The sequence below is a fragment of the Choloepus didactylus genome, chromosome 6 (genome assembly GCF_015220235.1).
Source record: "Choloepus didactylus isolate mChoDid1 chromosome 6, mChoDid1.pri, whole genome shotgun sequence".
Taxonomy (NCBI): Eukaryota; Metazoa; Chordata; class Mammalia; order Pilosa; family Megalonychidae; genus Choloepus; species Choloepus didactylus.
In genome coordinates, this window is record NC_051312.1 from 145,569,888 (window position 1) to 145,575,350 (window position 5,463).

The 5,463-nt window shown below is 40.6% G+C and overlaps 1 pseudogene; it reads right to left on the bottom strand.

Moving 5' to 3' along the window:
- Positions 1-1,691: 1,691 nt before the first annotated feature.
- On the bottom strand, positions 1,692-2,420 carry LOC119537629 (annotated as a pseudogene).
- Positions 2,421-5,463: the final 3,043 nt, after the last annotated feature.

Sequence of the window (5,463 nt, forward strand, 5' to 3'; positions counted from 1 at the left end):
AAATGGATTCTTAGGGGTATCATTGCAGTGCTGCCATTATGGGGTCTGCAGTTTGAATAGAAGAAATCTCCTTTCCCTTGAAATAATCGTGACTCATACCAGAAATTTTGGGGGAAGAGGGAAGCTTGGTATTCCTCAATCACTAATGAATACCTCTTTTCTGTTTTTCTCCTTCACAGGGTCTCACCCACCGTGGGCTAGGACGTTTTGTGCTGCAGAGTGTTCCTATAGTAAGGAGGAATTTGGGGTTCATACAATAATGAAAACCTGCTGTAATTCTCATTTTTATTGCAATGCTCTCTCTGAGCCAATTACCCAATGCTAGGATGTAGCTAGCTTCAAATTACCTCCAATCTTCTCTTCTTTCCTCTTAAATTATCCCTGTTCCTCCCTCAGGCTCTAATTTCATTCTGAAGCACTCATTCCCCAAGCACCAGTACTCCACGATTTATGCGATGTGAGGGCAGGCACCTCCCTGGTCTTCTGGAAGGCTCCCTGGCCACACAGCCCTCTTCATTAGGCTTGGTGGTTTTCCCATTAATAAACTTGAGCATATCTGACTCCTGGTTTCAATCAGTGCTTTCATGACCTAGAAAGCAATTGCTAGAACAGAGAGGTAGACAAATATAGACTGTGAAGGGGGAGGAGAGCACTTGACTAAGGGGATAAGTAGACTTCAAAAACATGTGCTCACAATCAGGTTCTGAAGTTCACCAAAGGCAAATCCTTCTGGCATGAGAAAACCAAGAAGAAGCAGGGCAGCTACTGGGGAGGCTCCATCTCTGTCCAGATCAATTCCATTAAATTTGATAGCAAGTGACCTGGGGCCACCGTGGTGATGCAGGGGTGATGATGTGAGACCACTCACTGTCCCCAGTGGACCTAGGAACCCTCAGTTCTCTTAGGGGAGGTCTGGGTGAGGGCAGCAGTTTAGGGTAGATCTTAAGATTTTGCAACTTAACATCCTCCCTGGTCCTTTTCTGTGATCCTAGTTTTGTACAGATTTGTTTATGAGTATTGTGTAGCAAGGGCAAGCTAAAGGAGTGTCATTTTTAAAGAAAATTTGTTTTAGTTGTCGTTGCCTTTTCCCTGTTCTGTGAAAGTCCTCATACTGAAAATTTGTATATTTTATATTAAATCATTTCCTATTGATTTTTGTTCTAATTTTCAGAGGCAGGTTACCACAGATCAAAAATCTTAACTATTGTGCAAGACATAATAAAGGTCACATGTGTGAATTTTTATAATTTATTTGGAGGAGAATTCTGCTATTATGAGTACACATGTGGTTCGTTTTTCCTCCCTCCTACCCATCTGCAAAGCCCTGGTGAGGGGAAGTTAAAATAATGGTTAATGTATACGTATGTGTCTGTTAAGCATGCACTATGTATTTTGTACTTTATTCATTGGGTCTGGGACTGAAGTTTTCAGCTAGCATGGATCTACCTACTTTTTTTTTTTTTTTTTTTTTTTTTAACTTTTTTATTTATTTATTGTTTTAGGGACATATCATAAATTTAAAAAGAATGCTGCAAAAAATTTAATAAGATTCCTAGCAATGATTATTTCTGAGTTGTAAAAGACTTTAAATATAATTATAAAAGGTTAAAAACAGAAGGATGAATCCTCCATTCTCCTTTTTCTAAAAACGCATTTGGCTCAAGAAGGCTGAGGGTCACCCCGGCTGCGGCCTAGTCCTCCTCGGACTCGCTGCCTCTCCCGGTGGGGACCGAGCTCCGCATGAGGACAGCAACGTGTCTTCAAGTGGCTTCCTAGGGTTTTCCTCCAGGTCTGTCTTGACAGCTCCAGACTCCGACAATTTCCACTCCAATTCATCTCTTGTCAGGTTCATGCCGCCAAACACTAGAGGTCCAATAAACTGAGCCTTGATATCACCTTCAAGGTAAATAAATATTGTGGGCAGATTTCTATCAGGATAATTGGGTATGCAGGTGGTCGAAATGGCTTTGATAAATTTGACATCAGGAAACTTCCTTGCAAGTTCACTGAAGTGTTGATTTATCAGGGCACACAGGGGAATTCCTTGCTTGTAAAGGTGCAAGATTACCCACAAGCCCTCACCAGCTTTGGTAACTTCTTGGACATAATCCTTTCCCGAGATCTCCAAAACTTCTCCAAATTTATTCTTCAGTTTAGTGGCTTTCCACTCGGCCAGTCTTTGTTGCCTGTACATCTCAATAGCACGCTCATCCTCCTCACTGAATTCATCTTCATGATCCTCTAGCTCTTCCAAAGTCATATCTTCGTAGGTTTTCACAACTGACTGCTGAAGGACTCGCTCTTCTTCTTCTTCGGCCTCCTTTTCCAATTCTTTCAAATTTTCCTTTGCAGGCAAGATTCCTTTTTTGCGCAGGATGTCGTTCCACTCGTTGTCTGCATTGGGGTCCTGCATCTTGCCTCCAATTGCTCAGGTTAGGCCGGCCGCAGCACCCAAGCCCCGCAACTCTTCCGCGCACGCTCGATCCGCCCGGATCTACCTACTTTTTGGGATAAAATTCACTGTTTTGTTACAGGCAGAATTTGGTGTGGTGTGAATGCTATAGGTCAGCCAGAAAATTTTTTCTGTAATTTTATCATTATTACATAATGTTTGCAATAAATGACTTTTTTTTGAAATTTGAAAGCATAGATTTTTCTAGTGTTGAAAAGCTTTTTTCTGCAACTTGGTTCGTATTAGTATTGAGCATTAAGTGCTTAAATGTTGTAATTTAAGATCGCTGATTCTCAGGAAGCTCTTAAAACATTGAGAAAGGCATCTTCTTGTTTTTACATTTAGAGAACAAAAGAACATTAATTTATTCTGAAAAGTACATATCGCTTGGTATTTCTGTCTTGGTAGCAGTAGTGACACAAAATTGGTTTCATTAGCTCTTACATGGTTAGGAATCACTGATCAAGAAAGTGGGGGAGAAAAGCTATCTTTATAAACCTCAGGCTTTGGTAGGAATTAGTTTATATTAGTCCAATTAATTTAGTCATAATCTAGGTAGATGCTAACAGAGGTGACGGGAACCTTTAAGAACATTATCTGGTAAAACTTGGAGTATAGTGTGGTTGGGAGAGCATCCTAACAGGATTATTATGTCTCATAGTTGGTACATAGGAGCAATTGATGATGGGAGCATGGGTTCTCTTGAGAACCTTAAGTATTAACTAACATTGGAGTTCATGACATAAAACAGTGGGCAGAGATACGGCTCCTAGGCTAAACTGGCTGATTGTAAAGCTGTGCGAAGTGACCTTTGGCAATGCTCTAAGGAGGGAAGGGAAGAGTCAACAAGCTTTCAGAGGCTGGGCTGTTCCAGGGGTGGGAAAGGGTGCCCCAAGCGCTCATGGATGTCTTGTAGGTCTTAAGATTAGCCTCCCCTTGCTTGGATTCCATGCTTACTAAATAACCTGGTAATGACCTGGTTTTCCATGTAACTGCCTCTAGGAAGAAAATGCACTGTTCATGCTGACTTAGGTATTTCGGTCTGCATGGTAAAAGTTACATGTTAGTATAAAATAATAAACTGGCTGATTTATTAAAAAAAAAAAAAGTGCTCAGACACCAAGGCATATGTATTAGTCAGGGTTCTATAGAGAAACAGAACCAACAGGATATAAATATAGATGTAACTATTACAAAAACTATTATAGGGAAAGGCTTATGTGACTATGGGGATTGGCATGTCCACGTTCCAAAGGGCAGTTCATGAGTTGGGAACTCCAATGAAGGTAACAATGAATTCCCCAGAAGCTGGCTAGCTGCAGTAGGGATACACATTCTTTCTGGCTGCTGACATCTACATTTCTGCCTTTAAGTCCTTAAAATGATGGAGTCCTATCCTCAGGAAGTGGCCCACACCTTAAACCAATAGCCATTCTATCATGGTTGGTCTCCAATAGGTAGAATATATGGGTCTAGGAGTCAAGGGCTGGGAGTTGGACTGGCACTGCCCACCTCCTTTCAGTGATGGACTTGGGGCATTTCTACTACAACTCTAGGCTCTGCAGTAATGCAAGAACTCGTTCCCAAAGGAGGAAGGGTGCCACTGAGGGATGCAGGTCTTCCGCATTAAACTGAAAGCTCCATCTGGGTCACATTGTACTCCTCAGGCATTAACTGGCCGATACAGAAAAGCACTACCTTTCTGGCAATGGAAGTTGACCCTGATCATCACAAGGTGGTAATGTGGCTAATCCACCATGGGGATAGGGAAGAAAATTTTGAACTCAGTTGGGAAGGTCAGCAGCCGTGATCTGCAAGCTCCAGAGAGAAATCAAAATGTGGGATGAACAGCTTATTCCTGCTTGCATCTGAAAACAGACTGACCTCTCATAAGATGCTGAGGCTCCTCCACATGTTCTAGATCATTCTAAATCCTCTTTGTTCCCTGGAACTTGGGAAAAATATATCTTCCCTTTCCTCCCCGTCCATGAAACTCCACTGCACTAGAGATCTCAGTAGCCTGAGCTTAGAATTATGAAGGCTGCCATGTCTATTGCAAAGGCCATTGAAGAGCCTGAAGAAAGATGAATGGTCTGCACAAGTAAAATAGGCTGACATAAGGAGGGAGAACTGAAAAAAACATTAGCAGATAAATTTAGGAGAACTCTTTAAAAATTATCAGAACTTGAAAAAAAAAATGTGACCATAAAAAACATGACATACCTGAAACTGACCAAAGAATAGAAGAATGCTTGGTGCTCTATAATAAAATAACCTATGATCCAGCAGTACCTCCCCTAGGTACATGCCTGTATTAATACCCTAGGGCTGCCCCTACAAAGTAACTCAGATTTGTAAACAATAAGGGAAACTGACAGTGGATTCTAAGGGAACATTCTATACTACCTATATAACAGATCTATAAAGATAAAACTATTCTAAAATATAAAAATTTATTTTAAAAACCCCAGTAAAACCAACCACTAGAGGTAAACATTGTTATATGTTCATGAATATACTACAGGGATTTCCAAATTAAGTGTGCTAATATACACACAGATATACATAAATATATATATTCCATTTTTATTATGTTAACATTTATAAAACAGAAAATTTAGCACTTTAACCCCTTTCAAGGATACAATTCAATAGTGTTAATTGTATTCATAACGTTGTGCTACCATTAACACTATCCAATACCAAAACTTTTTCAACACCCAACCAGAAACTCTGTGCCCATATAGCGGTGACACCCCATTACCCTACCCATACCCCCTGCCCCTGGTAATCTGTAATCTACCTTCTGTCTCCAGAAATGTGCATATTCTAGCTATTTCATGTAAGTGGAATCATACAATATCTTATGTTTGGATTATTTTACCCAACATGATGTCTTCATGTTATCCTTGCTGTAGCAAGTTTCAAAAGTATCTCAGGGACTGCAGCATTCATCCTGTCACAAAGGGTTCCTTTATCTACCCCCTCTCTCAAAAAATGTTTCCTGTACA